At 48.2% G+C, this 15435-nt stretch overlaps 1 protein-coding gene across 9 annotated transcripts in view; it reads left to right on the top strand.

The window, feature by feature from the left end:
• The window catches only part of LOC137439457 (sodium- and chloride-dependent GABA transporter ine), a 202490-nt gene that overhangs the window by 91603 nt on the left and 95452 nt on the right, over positions 1 to 15435 (top strand). For 2 of the 9 annotated variants that reach the window (XM_078768566.1, XM_078768564.1), the window contains exon 1: positions 15389 to 15410. The exons of 5 other annotated variants lie outside the window; for them this stretch is intronic. The gene's annotated coding sequence lies outside the window, so the exon portion shown is untranslated. 2 more of the 9 variants (XM_068135223.2, XM_078768565.1) reach the window with 2 other exon arrangements.

Raw genomic sequence — 15435 nt, 5'->3', positions numbered from 1 at the left:
CACACCCGCGCCATGACCAACTCAGGTGTGCTTCCTCGCACACGTTCCACCACCACCTTACTCTCCGTGTCACACTTCATACACCCCGACGTGCATTCTCGCTCGCACTCGGTTTCACACTCGCGCTCCGATGTGCCCTCTCGCACCTGCGCCATCACCAACTCACTATTCGTGTCACACTCCGTACACCCCGACGTGCATTCTCGCTCGCACTCGGTTTCACACTCGCGCTCCGATGTGCCCTCTCGCACCTGCGCCATCACCAACTCACTATTCGTGTCACACTCCGTACACCCCGACGTGCATTCTCGCTCGCACTCGGTTTCACACTCGCGCTCCGATGTGCCCTCTCGCACCTGCGCCGTCACCAACTCACTATTCGTGTCACACTCCGTACACCCCGACGTGCATTCTCGCTCGCACTCGGTTTCACACTCGCGCTCCGATGTGCCCTCTCGCACCTGCGCCATCACCAACTCACTATTCGTGTCACTCTCCGTACACCCCGACGTGCATTCTCGCTCGCACTCGGTTTCACACTCGCGCTCCGATGTGCCCTCTCGCACCTGCGCCATCACCAACTCACTATTCGTGTCACTCTCCGTACACCCCGACGTGCATTCTCGCTCGCACTCGGTTTCACACTCGCGCTCCGATGTGCCCTCTCGCACCTGCGCCATCACCAACTCGCTATTCGTGTCACTCTCCGTACACCCCGACGTGCATTCTCGCTCGCACTCGGTTTCACACTCGCGCTCCGATGTGCCCTCTCGCACCTGCGCCATCACCAACTCACTATTCGTGTCACTCTCCGTACACCCCGACGTGCATTCTCGCTCGCACTCGGTTTCACACTCGCGCTCCGATGTGCCCTCTCGCACCTGCGCCATCACCAACTCACTATTCGTGTCACACTCCGTACACCCCGACGTGCATTCTCGCTCGCACTCGGTTTCACTCCCACACTTTATAGCACACCCACTCACCGACGCACACTTTTTTCTCCCACGCGTGCCATTTCCACTCACACGGGACCCTTCACCAACGCCCGGGTGCCATATCGATCCCAATCGCGTGACAATTCTTTTGTCGCCAAACATCCTCTTACAAAATCTCCCCGCACAATACACAACAGCACGACTCACCTGGGGGATCCTTTTCTCTACGCGAACCTGCAAACTTCCATTCGGGTTAAGCACAGCATCGTGATGTGAGCAGGGACTTTGTACATAATCCATTTCTCCCTGCAATTCCCGGGCTACCTCCGTCATCTCTTCAATTTTAATTCCCAGCACTGCTTTTTCTTTATTAACCTCGGCGACCGCTGGCTTTAATAAAACACCCTCCTCTACCTCAGCGGTCGCCGGCTTTTCCAAACCCCGTGTCGCGATTTCTACCCCCGTCATTGTACCCGTGCTTTCCTCCGCTTCGCTCAACCGGCGCTTCTCGACCCGCGTTACTTCCTTGTGCACCCCTGGGACCCTTTCGCCCAACTTGCGGTCTCTGTCCCTCTGCTCCCTTTCCTCCCTATCGGCCCTCATTCCGTTCGTTATTTGAACACCCATGTTGTTAATTTCCCTGTTGGATATGAGCCCCTGGGCATACATTTTGTTTTCTTCATCCCACTGGGTCAAAAATTTCAACAAATTTGCAAGAAATGGATCCCAGGCCGTTGGCACCGCGGGCTCGGCTGCCGCGCGCTCGTACGAGGCGCCTTTTTGCGCGCCTGATACCTCGTGTGCGAGAGCGCCATTTTGTGCACCTGATACACCCTCAACCACCTCATTGCTCTCCTCTTCCCTTTCTTCCCCAAAGTCCTGGGTTACCCCTAACCCGTCTATCTCCCCCACCGACATCCGATCGCCTTGATTGTCCATGGCGCGATCTCAAAATTCGGGTTTTATAAAACAACAAAAAATTTCGGCAGCTTGTAATTTTGAGCGCGTTAAGCGCGCTTCGGGTCCGATCTCCCTCCTCGACACCAATTGTTACTCTAATAGTACAATTGGTGTTCCAAAATTTGGGCCTAACAAATTTAGTCCCAGGTCCGAATCCCACTCCTGACACCAATTGTTACAGACGCGGGTTTTAGATGTTATATTGACCGAGCGGTGGTGTATTTAACCGCGTCCGAACAGTTACTCCCCGATTAGAGCCCGATTCCACCCGACGTTGACAAGATCGCCCCACAGATATTCAATCGGGAAACCTCTAAAACGACCGAAAGAGAATGAAAAAGAAGAAGAAGAGTACGGAGGAAGAACAGATTTATTATACACACACAAGCAATGGATGGAAGAAGCAGTAACACAGCGAATCGTTAACTTACACTATTCATTTTTACTTAGCCCCAAGACAACGAGCAGGACAGGACGTTCACACTTACACAGGGGATAATGCAGGCAGGTAGGGCTTGAGGTGGATTGCTTGAGAGGGAGGCAAAGTCGGGAGGCCGCAGCTCGCAATTCCTCGCGGTTTTGGCGGGAAACCCTCCGTCGTGTATCCGCTGCGGTAGACGTCACGCGCTGGTTCGGCACACCTGCTCCTCTTCTTGGGGTGGAGCCGTCTCCCTCCTTTCAGCGCGTCTCTCCAAAGCTGGTTTCCTTGCCGAGTACCTCTCCTCTTTGGCTTGGAGCGTTTCGCATCTCACCGCTCCTCTTCTTGCAGCCTCTTTGCTCATCTCCCAGGGTCATCTCACAAGGCCTCTCATAAAGCAGTCCCTTACAGTCGCTTTTATCACCTCGGGCGGAATTAAGCCGCCGGCTCCGAGGGCACGCCTACCGGGTCGCTCACCGCGGTGCTGATTGGCTGTTAGGGCCGGTTCACGCCTTCCCTCTTATGACGAGGTGGAGACACGCCTTTCTTCTCCGACTCAAAGCACATGGGCAATGGCGCTTGAAGAAAACCGCCCAAAATGCGGAAGGCAATTGGAAGGGAGGTTTTGGGGAAATTGGAAGGGCCTACGCTTATTTTGTTTGATACAATGCAAAGTCAATCTAGTGGGAAACACATATTTAGCCTACATGGAATAAGGAAATACACTATTTAAAAGATATATCGTGACCTGCGTGTAAGTTTCATGGAATTAACTAGGACGACGGCTGCGACCATTATTTACATTACGAGGATGTTACCATACTTTTGTAACGTTCACATTGTAACGTTTCCACATTCGTTACACTTCCTCCAAAATTGTTACACTTCTCAAAAACCGTTACACTTCTCAAATTCGTTACACACTTCTCAAAATCGTTACAATATATATATATATATATATATATATATATATATATATATATATATATATATATATATATATATATATATCTACATATATATATATATATATGTGCAGTGTCTGTGTTGTCACTGAACTACTCCCTCAAACTTTTGTGAAATCGTACCAAATGTCTGAAAAAAAAAAAAATCTGCACATATCTCCAGTCGGTATGTCTTTTATTTCTCAACCGTAGCAATATATATATATATATATATACTAGTGGGGTCACCCGTGGGAATCCCACGGGTATGGACGTGTGTGACATTTGGACATCTTGATTTACATGCTGCACATTAAATTTTACAAAATGGGTAAAATGGTGCAATGAACACAATTTATTTATTTCACATAATATGTAACTCCTCACTCTTCTCCACCCTCACGCCTCTCCAATGCCACTCCTCCTCACACTCCTCTCCAATACCTCCTCACACTCCTCTCCAATACCTCCCCACACTCCTCTCCAATACCGCCTCACACCCCTCCCCAATACCTCCTCACACTCCTCTCCAATACCTCTTCACACTCCTCTCCAATACCTCCTCACACTCCTCTCCAACCCCTCACACTCCTCAGCAACCCCTTACACTCCTCTCCAACTCCTCACACTCCTCTCCCACCCCTCACACTCCTCTCCCACCCCTCACACTCCTCTCTCACACTCCTCTCCCACCCCTCACACTCCTCTCCAACCCCTCACACTCTCCAACCCCTCACACTCTCCAACCCCTCACACTCTCCAACCATTCACACTCCTCTCCAATCCCTCACACTCCTCTCCAATCCCTCACACTCCTCTCCAATCCCTCACACTCCTCTCCAATCCCTCACACTCCTCTCCCATCCCTCACACTCCTCCCCCATCCCTCACACTCCTCTCCCATCCCTCACACTCCTCTCCAATCCCTCACACTCCTCTCCAATCCCTCACACTCCTCTCCAATACCTCCTCACACTCCTCTCCGCTCCAATCGCCCCTCACACTCCTCTCCGCTCCAATCGCCCCTCACACTCCAACTCCTTGCTCCTCACTCTCCGACCCCTAGCTCCTCGCTCTCCAACCCCTATCTCCTCGCTCTCCAACCCCTATCTCCTCGCTCTCCAACCCCTATCTCCTCACTCTCCAACCCATCGCTCCTCACTCTCCAACCCCTCGCTCCTCTCCAACCCTCCTCATCGTTGTTGCAGCAGCATTCTGTGCGGTTCTCCCGTCTCGTACGGGCTCTGTGCGGTTCTTGCTCCATCCTGTTCAAGTCTGCATTGACGTTCGTTGACGGACTCGTTCGCCCGTCTCATTCGTTTTCTTGCTACATCCTGTTCAAGTCTGCGTTCTTCATCGACCGTCGCATTCATTTTGGAAATGGAAGTTTCCACGCAACGCATGAATTGTCACGATCCTCAAGAGTAAGTGTCTCGTAATTATCAAATGACAAATGGCAAGTAAATTACATTGTGAACTTAAAGATTTCAAATAAACCTATTTAAAGTGTATGCGCACATAACTAATAAAAAAAAAACGAAGAAATATCTCTCGGTAATTTCCTGAAACATATTTTACTTCCGGATAATAATGTTGAATGAAATAAGAAAGAACGAAGATATATATGTCGTTTTTGTGCCGACTCTCACAAAAGGTAAAAGTAATATATCTTAACGGAAAAGAAAAAGCGAATTTTTAATATATGTTGACATTTTCCCCGAATGTTATTTTAGGCGGTGTATTTTCGTGTATCATCGTGGCGCGATTTTTATAAATATATCTCGGCAATTTCCCGTGTGCGTGTGCATATTCTCAATTATTTCTGACACTGAGTCTAAAACAATCGATAAAAATGAAATCAGATGGTGAATTCGAGATAAAATCGTGAGGGTGACTCTCAATGAATGGGCTTTAGTTTACAGGCCTTTGAAAAATCATTTCGTTCTATAAACGGAAACTTTCTTGGGATTCTCTTCCCGTTTTTTTTCATCCGAGTCTAACACTATGTTAGCGACTGTTAAAAATGAAATGATAAATTGAATTAGAATTGAAATAAACCTGTGTGAGAGAGAAAGACAGCATTGGCCTAACTAAACAGCCCTCAAAGCCATTCGAGGTAATAAAATGGTGGATATTTGTTTACATGAAGCCTCTCCAAGAATGGGTGGAGCTATGGGTGTAGCTACTCTGCAAACGGACTAAGCCACACCCCCGGACAGACGGACAATCACCTTCGCCTATTATCACGTATATTACAAATACATTTGTGCAAAATAATTGTTTTAATTATGATTGGTGTAAACCATGACAAAGCAGGAACTCGGGTACAGTCATTTATCTCTTTATCTACATATCTGGACAGTGTCTGTATTGTCACTTAACTACTCCCTCAAACTTTTGTTTCCGTGGTTGTGAAGTGGTTTTAAAAATGTGGTGGTGGTTTTGAATCACGTGGTGGTGAGGTTTTTTTTATAATTACGTGGTGGTGAGGTGTTTTTAATTATGTGGTGGTGAGGTGTTTTGAATTAGTTGGTGATGAGGTGTTTCGAATTACTTGGTGGTAAGGTGTTTTAAATTATGTGGGGGTGAGGAATTTGAAATTACATGGGGGTGAGGCGTTTTGAATTACGTGGTGGTGAGGTGTTTTAAATTACTTGGTGGTGAGGTGTTTTGAATTACATGGTGGTGAGGTGTAATCGTCCCAAACTTCCAGTCTGCACCTACTCCTCCTGTATGTATGTGCTGAGTTCTTTTTTGAATTTTAGATATTTTTTCAACCTAAATTGCTTATAAAAATGTAATATCACAAACACTACAAATAAATTTGTGCCAAATAATTGTTTCTATTATGATTGCTGTAAATCATGACAACACAGCAACTCAGGTACAGTCATTATCCTCAGCTAAAATAAGCCCATTCCTCAGTAACGACGCTTGGTGAGGCGAGCGTAGCGAGCCGGCCCAAGCTAGTATATATATATATATATTGTTGCAGTTGTGCCATAAAGGCAAACCCCCTATAGTTAAATTGCACGACAACATGTAGCCTGCATTAGTTAGTTATGTTTTATTGAATGTAGAGATTAGCCCTTTCCCATTGTATAGTAAAAAAAAGACCAAATATGTGTTGAGTTAGGCAGGTTGTCAAACCCTTGTGTGGTTAAGGGAAGCCATGTTTTTCATAAGCAGAAAGGCATGGCCAGAAGCAGACCCACGTGACCAGTGAGGGGGCGGGAACACGTCGCCATGATGCGACAAGCCTCAGCCAATGGGAGGCTCTGGAACATTTTGAGGGGCGTGGGTGGATCTGGTAAAAGCCCACGCAGATCGCAATTTCTCTCTCTTTTCCTGGGATTTCGCTGCGCACAGGACACGGCTCTCTTTTGCCTGGGATTTCGCCACGTTGACAACACCCAGCTCTGAAAGCTTGTTTTGGCTCCACCAGACGTCACGTGTTTTGGCTTTGTTCAACGCCTGACATCCATCGCGCTTTGCCGATCTTTTCTGCCATCTGGCTGACCTGCAAGCGTTGGCCTTTCGACATGACTCACCTGAGCTGAAGTTGTCTTCCTGTGTGGTAGCTCGTCCCACCTGTGCTGAATTTACCTCATCCAGGCTGCACGTCACGACACCATACGAGCCGCGCACACTAGACCACATGGTCACCAGCGAGGAGTCCCAGCACGTACATTGGTACGCCCTTTAACCAGAGTTATTCTGTGTGTGTGTGTGTGTCAGTGTGTGTGTGTCAGAGTGTGAAGGTGCCAAGTAGGGGTTATTGTTAGGTAATATTTGTTAAGGTAAATCTTTGTCTCTTTCTCTGTGCCTTCCAAATAAAGGGCTGGACATTTTGTTCTTACTTCCAACCTGTTCGGTACGTCTTTTCTCCATTGGCCTAGCATCATCCGGGACTGAATTTGGCTAGACTCAGGTCCATAAATCTCGTGGGGTAAGGCCGCTTTCCACACCATGTGCAAAACCGCTCGGCATCGAGAAGGTGTGGGAAAGTGAGGGATCGATCGCCGTCTTCGGTGACATGTGCACCTTGAAGGTATTCGTGATTTTCTGGTATTAACCGAGGGGAATCGTGAGGGATAAATTTGGAACCCTCCCCTCCCGGCCCGGTCGTTTCGCGACTAACAAATTGGTGTCCGGGAGTGGGATCGGACCTGCAGTACGTTTAACGTGCTGCGAAATTACGAGCTTGTGCAAATTTAGTTTAAAACAAAATTAAAATTCAATTCGGCTGATGTCGGGCCAAGACGTGCAGGTTCCGGTGGGTATAGGAAATGTAGAGGATGAGGAATTAATGGCCCAGGACGTAAACGAAGAGATGGACTTTGGCGTTAATCACGGCCCGGGAGGGAGTGAAGAAAATGGCGGCGCTTCGCACGCGGCGGCGGAGGCCAGGCCCGCTGTGCTAGCGGGGCTTAACATGGAGTTATTCATGACTCAAATCGGAGCATGCTTTGAGGTGCAAAGGAAAGACTCAAGAAGTGAAATGAAAGAGATGGGTGATCAATTGGGTGATCGGATGGACGCCATGAGCGGGGAGGTCGCGGGTGTGTGTGACTAGGTAAAGCGGAGTGAGATGAGTGTCCAGCGAGAACTGAAGGACAGCACGGCCAAACTGACTGGGGCAATGGAAATATTGACACGGGACGTAGAGGAACCGACGATGGTCGAGTTAGAGGAGGAAATAGTAGAGGCGCAACGGGAAATAACAGTGGTCAAACAGAAGCTGGAGAAGGTAGAAGGGGGAATAATTGAAATTGAAATGACAGAAGGAGAGATGGAGAATGAATTAGGAAAGGAATTGCGGGGATGTATGCAAGAGTGGTGCTCGCATCGTGATGAGGAACCTGTTGATGAAATAAAAAGTTTACAGGTTCTTGAAGAGAGCCGGATGAAGATGGGCGAGTAGTGATATCGGGAATGTGTTTGGTGCGAGCGGGTGCTCGGCGAGTTTGGGAGAAAGGCCAGACCCGGGGGTTCGTGAAGGGCCCATTGTGAGGGTTACGAATGAGACGGAGTGTGTGGAGAGAGTGTGGGCACTGGTGTGTGCGATTACGGAGTGTGTGGAGAGTGTGTGCACCGGTGTTTGCGATTACGGAGTGTGTGGAGAGAGTGTGCGCACTGGTGTGTGCGATTACGGAGTGTGTGGAGAGAGTGTGCACGTTTGAAATGGAGTGCGAGAAATGATGCGGCTCGGGCATCGACGCCGACTGGGGTAGTGCTCAGTGGGACGGGTAGAGTACGCGAGCCCCCGATGAGTGGTGTGCCATGGGGACCGGAGGGAATCGGTGCTGCATTTGTCTCGCAAGAACCGGCGTGCAGGATTCGTACCTCTGGCACCCACACGGTATTGTTGGCGCCGTACTGCGGCAAGAGCGATCAGCGGGTTTTGAGGGGCAATTCGGATTGTCGAAGGCAAGCACCTTACCGGGTGAGGTGCTATAACCGTGGCCGGTTGGGTCATTGTGCGTGAGACCGCAAGGCCCCGCACAGGGATGGACCCCGGCACTTGGGCCCACCAATTCCGCCCCCTCGAATCGTCAATGCCGGCCGGATATCACCCCATACAGGCGACCAACCACCCGCATGGATCGCTCGGCCCTTGGAGGCCGAGCCGCGACCAAGTACCTCCATGAATGGGGGCTCATTGCTTTGAGGACTGGTGGAGTATTGTGCCCCCACATGGGGGTATGGTGGTGTGACCATTCCCCATGTGCATGGGGCCAATGAGCACTAGTTTAGGGGGATAGCATTGTTAGGCCCATGGAAGGGCCAGCAATGGTTGCTCCATGGGGGCACCAAAGCACTAGCTGAGGGAGGGCTAGGATAATGATTAGGGATCTAGAGAGACCATAGGGACAGAGATTTAAGTAGTGACAATGAACAGTAGTGGGGACGTAGAGAGTTCAGCTGGTTACTAACAAAGGGTGTTCGTCGTGTAAAGGGACTACGGGGAAGCAAGAGTTATAGGGGAAATCGGCTAGATAAATGATGCTGTGTGTTTGAGAATAGATGGAATTGTGTTATCGTGTGGAAATAATTGGTGTGAGAATAAGTGGTGTGCAAATAAATGGTGTGGAATGAATGGTGTGGAATGCATGGTGTGAAGGATTGAATGGGGGGGGGGAGTGGAACCCATTCACGAAGGCCTGGGTGGGTAGTTTAAAGTTAGAGGGTACAGGTAAATTACCTGGATATTGACACCTATGGTGCTGATTGTGGAAATAGTTTTTTTTTGTGAGGTGCAGGAGGCGGTGGAATGGCTGGGCGTGTGGCTTAATTAGTAGAAATAGTTATTTGGGATGCTCCGTCACTGGGAGCTCGTCGGCCAGGTAAGGCCGCAGGTAGGCTCAGGGAGCCAGTTGTGTTAGAGTGAGTGGGGCCCGAGGATCAAATGAGGGACCCGGGTTGCCCAATGCCAAGGTGGGCATCGATGGGGTAAGCGCCAGGGAGGGCCTTCCCCAGGTAGGTTAGAGCGAGAAGCAGGCAAGCTCGGGAGGCAGCTCCAGTGAACGGAGGGGTGCAGGTCGGTAGACCTGCTGGTAGAGCCACACGACCCAGCCCCGAAATTGTGCGAGGGCACGAATGGAAAAATTGGTGGGGTGAGACCCAAATTCGGAGGGCACCACAGTGTGGGCAATGGGAATTCTGGTTCTTAGAACCACATAGTTTAAAGAAGGCCGATTGGCAGGGTAAGTCCCGGGGAGATTAAAATGTGTAAATTATGTTAATGTAGTTAGGATTTTGTGAAGACCCCTTCGCACCATCCACACCATCCACAAGGGGATGGATTTCGCACCACGGGACTCAATGTTTGATTGGTAAGATGCATCACGATGTGAGTACGAAACATTGTGTTCATTCCGTCTTTCCTTCCTGGGAGAACCTGGGGGGAGTTGGGGACGAATTTGGAATAAAGAGGGGACGGGGGGAGACGAGACGTAGAGACGAATTGTAAATACAAGGAGGGCTAGGGTAGTGTAGTTAACGGTGGGAGGCACGAATGGGTAGGGCCAGGCTCGACTTCACTCTGCCGGCGTTCCTCTCACCCGCTTGATCTACCTGTGTTTTGCATGTGCCACCGTGTCTTTTCCTGTTTTGCTCGTTGCGTCTTCTCTTCCTGCCCGATCCAGGACCATCAAGAGGACTTACCTTGCCGTTGCAGCATCTTGCTGCCATCCACACTCACATCCATCATTCATCACCTCATGGACCACTGGCTCTGTGGCCACACCCATTTCCATGGTTACACCTCTTGGCTGCCTCATCATCTTGCTGAATATGGACGACCTGTTGGGTGGCATTGATGCCACACATGGATCACCTGTTGGGTGGCACTGACACCACACATTTGGACCACGTTTCGAGTGGCCCCGCTCAAGAAATAAAAAGAGTGATCCATTTGTGCAATTATGAAGATTTAGATGGCCCTGATCTTCAAATGGCCTGTATGCAGGTCGGGGCCAGCCGGTTTTTGTTAGCCTGCCTACCAAGGCAAGAAGCCAGAAGATGACCCCAGCAACAAATTCTCCAAGTGTTATTCCTCAAGTCCAGGTGCTGGGTCATAGTTTTTTTAAAAATAAATTGTGTTGTGTAAAATGTAAAAATGTTGCCCACCGGTTGTGTTTAGTTTCAAAATTCCGGCAATACGTAAACAGTATAGGGTTGTGGGTGTGAATCTGTTAGGTAGTTTCTCAACACATTAGGAGGGACATATTTGGTTTAAAAATGTACATTTAAATGTAAAAAAAAAAAAAAAAAGTTGCACACACTGGGATGAGAGTTAAAAATGTTAGGGGAATCACATCTACGTGTCACACTAAAAATGTTTAAATGAATGCCAGCTGACCCCCAGCCGCTCCATGTGGACGACTCGGGTCGAGTCTTGGTGAGAGAAGGGGGTAGTGTTGCGTTTGTGCCATAAAGGCAAACCCCCTATAGTTAAATTGCATGACAACATGTAGCCTGCATTAGTTGGTTATGTTTTATTGAATGTAGAGATTGGTCCTTTCCCATTGTATTGTAAAAAAAAGACTAAATATGCGTTGAGTGAGGCAGGTTGGCAAACCCTTGTGTGGTTAAGGGAAGCCATGTTTTTAATAAGCAGAAAGGCATGGCCAGAAGCACAGACCCACGTGACCAGTGAGGGGGCAGGAACACGTCGCCATGATGCGACAAGCCTCAGCCAATGGGAGGCTCTGGAACATTTTGAGGGGCGTGGGCGGATCTGGTAAAAGCCCACGCGGATTGCAATTTGTCTCTCTCTTTTCCTGGGATTTCGCTGCGCACAGGACACAACTCTTTTGCCTGGGATTTCGCCATGTGGACGACACCCTGCTCTGAACTCGTTTTGGCCCCACCAGACGACATGTGTTTTGGCTTTGTTCAATGCCCGACACCCATCACGCTTTGCCGATCTTTTGCGCCTTCTGGCTGACCTGCAAGCGTTGGCCTTTCAACACGACTCACCTGAGCTGAAGTTGTCTGCCTGTGTGGTAGCTCGTTCCACCTACGCTGAATTTACCTCATCCAGGCTGCACGTCACGACACCATACGAGCCGCGCACACCAGACCACGTGATCAACAGCGAGGAGTCCCAGCACGTACATCGGTACGCCCTTTAACGTGTGTGTGTGTGTGTGTGTGTATGTGTGTGTGTGTGTGTGTGTGTGTGTGTGTGTGTGTGTGTGTGTGTGTGTGTGTGTGTGTGTGTGTGTGTGTGTGTGTGTGTGTGTGTGTGTGTGTGTGTGTGTCAGAGTGTGAAGTGGCCAAGTCAGGGTTATTATTAAGTAATATTTGTTAAGGTAAATCTTCGTCTTTCTCTGTGCTTTCCAAATAAAAGGCTGAACATTTTGTTCTTACTTCCAACCTGTTCGGTACGTCTTTTCTCCATTGGCCTAGCATCATCCGGGACTGAATTTGGCTAGACTCAGGTCCATAAATCTCGTGGGGTAAGGCCGCTATCCACACCATGTGCAAAACCGCTCGGCATCCAGAAGGTGTGGGGAAGTGAGGGTTCGATCACGCGGTCTTTCGGTACACGTGCACCTTGACGTGTCCTCGTCACCTTGAATTTGGAACCCTCCCCGTCCCTCGTACTTCGGTGGTCGTACCGCAATAAATTGTCAGGAGTGGGGATTTGACCCGACCGCAACAATATATATGTTTGTATATATAATTTCGTGTTCCAACTTAATGAGCGAACGCCATGTCACCACCAAGTGTGTCCGCCTTGACTGCCAAGCTCCGGAGGCACCATCTGGCAGTGCATATTATATATATCGCGTGTATAAGTTATTCTCCTTATAATAGAGCAAACGTATATGGTTCGGTATGTGTATGTATGTATGTATCTTTATATGTGACGAAAACGTCTTCTTCTTGAAATAAAATTACCACCCTCTTAATTAATTAACCCTCTTAATTGCGTTAAGACTGCTGAGACCCCTCAGACATTTGACGACCCTTTAATTCCCCCAAGACCCTTCAGACCACAAAGACCCAAAACACCCCAAAGACCCAAAATACCCTTCAAGGACCTGAGGCTCAAAAAGACCCTGGATACCCAAAAACCCAAAACACCCCGTAGACCCAAAACACCCCGAAGACCCAAAACACCCCGAAGACCCAAAACACCCCGAAGACCCAAAACACCCAGAAGACCCAAAACACCCTGAAGACCCCAAAAACACCTCAAAGACCCAAAATACCCTTAAAGGCACAGTGGATCAAAAAGACCCTGAAGACCCAAATGGCCCTGAAGACCCAAAACACCATGAAGACCCAAAAGACACCGAAATGGTCAAAGATGCCTACCCCTCTGAAACGACGTGTGGTGAGGCGCGCAGAGCGCGCCGAGTCACACCAGTATATACTAATTAGTTACACCCAACCGCATCCAGGTCAACTCTTTATAGTGAATGGATAACAGAGATAATGCTAGCGTGTTGCAGGCTTTCCCCGCTGATTGTATGGAGTCACATAATGACTGGTATATACAGTTGCGTGAAAAAGTAAGTACACCCCATATAAAGTTTTGACTTATTCAACATATTTCAACATACAGCTATTTGATCTTCATTTCAGCAATATTGATAGATAAAGGTGATATAATATAACAAATATCATGAAACATTTACATTTTGTAGTCCATTGTGTAATTTAAATAAACATAAATGCAAATTTCGCATGTGGAAAAAGTAAGTACACCCTTGGCTCTAATAGGTGGTATTGCCCCCTTTGGCAGAAACAACCTCAAGTCGGCGTTTCTTATAACTGTCTACCAGTCTCTGACATCGACTGGGAGAAATTTTTTCCCACTCCATGCAGAATTCTTTCAGCTGTGCGATGTTTGAGGGGTTTCTTGCATGCACTGCTCGTTTCAAATCCCCCCCGCAACATCTCGATGGGATTTAGATCCGGGCTTTGACTTCGCCATTCCAGAACCCTCCATTTCTTTCTTTGCAGCCATTCTTTGGTGGATTTACTGGTATGTTTAGGGTCATTGTCATGTTGCAATGTCCACCTTTGGTTGAGCTTCAACTTTCCGACAGGTGGCCTCACATTATCCTCAAGCACCCTCTGGTACAATGAAGCATTCATAGTGGATTCTATGATGGTGAGCTGCCCAGGCCCTGATGCAGCAAAGCTGCCCCAAACCATAATATTTCCACCACCATGCTTTACAGTTGGTATCAGGTTCTTGTGGTCAAATGCTGTCTTTGTTTTTTGCCAAACATGTCTTCTGGTACTGTGGCCAAATAGCTTTACCTTTGACTCATCTGTCCAGAGCACATTGTTCCAGAAGTGCCGGTCTTTGCCTCAGTGTTCATTGGCAAACTTTAGTCTTGCCCTGATGTTCTTTCTGCACAGCAAAGGTTTCCTCCTGGCACACCTCCCATGTAGATCAAATTTGTGCAGCCTCTTTCTAATGGTAGACTCGTGCACTTTGACATCAACAGTGGCAAGAGCTACCTGTATGTCGCGTGATGACATTCTGGGGTTCTTCGAGACTTCTTTCAGCATCTTGCGGTCTGCTCTCAGGCTGAACTTGCTGGGCTGGCCTGGCCTGAACAAGTTGGCAGTTGTTTGGAATCTTCTCCACTTGTCGATGATCTTCCGGACAGTCGAATGATTGATTTCAAATTGTTTGGAGATCTTTTTAAATCCCTTCCCAGACTTGTAGGCATCTACAACCTTCTTTCTGAAGGCCTCAGAGAGCTCTTTTTATCTAGGCATGGTGACGCCGCACACTTCAACAACAAAGAGCAAACCAAACTAAATGTCTGAGGTTTAAATAAGACAGGTTCCTCCAAGATCCTCTCTAACGATGGTCTAATCATTTGCACCTGAGCTGGTGCACCTGATTCTAATTTGAAGTAGTGATAAATGTAGGGGTGTACTTACTTTTTCCACATGCGAAATTTGCATTTATGTTTATTTAAATGATACAATGGACTACAAAATGTAAATGTTTCATGATATTTGTTATATTATATCACCTTTATCTATCAATATTGTTGAAATGAAGATCAAATAGCTGTATGTTCAAATATGTTGAAAAAGTCAAACGTTTACATGGGGTGCACTTACTTTTTCACGTGACTGTAACCGAAAGGATTTCAGTCACAAGTTGTCCTGATGAAGCCGCAATAAGGGCGAAACCAGGTCCGTAACTGAGTTTTACATACACCTGTGACAGTATCTGAACGAACATCCATAAAATGACACTGTGAGATGGCTCCTACGGAGCTTGGCAGGCAAGGCTGACACGCTTGGCGGTGACGTCACGGCGTTCGCCGCTCAATTGATAAACATTCTCCCTCCCCGATTCTCAGCTAAATGGTCACTTCAGTCCTTTCATCCCTCAATTTTCTTATCTGTGGAACGGACTCCCTATAGCTGTTGCCTTGTGCTTCTCTCTAGCACTTTGTGTTCCCCATCAATTGTCTCCTCGTACTTTCTCCCATCGAAACCCCAATTTGTTTTTGTCAACTCCCACTGACTCCATTGGCTCAAACGTTTCGTGTTGGGTCCAGACTCTCGAGTGTTAGGTCCAATCCAGACTCTCGCGTGTTGGGTCCAATCCAGACTCTCTCTCGGGCAAAGGTAAGTGTGTTACCATTGCGCTAACCGGTTGGACAATTCATTTTTTCTTCCT

The sequence above is a fragment of the Myxine glutinosa genome, chromosome 14 (genome assembly GCF_964187855.1).
Source record: "Myxine glutinosa chromosome 14, kmMyxGlut1.1, whole genome shotgun sequence".
Classification (NCBI taxonomy): Eukaryota; Metazoa; Chordata; class Myxini; order Myxiniformes; family Myxinidae; genus Myxine; species Myxine glutinosa.
The sequence above is the reverse complement of the archived record's forward strand: the minus strand, read 5'-3'. Positions and strand labels throughout refer to the sequence as shown.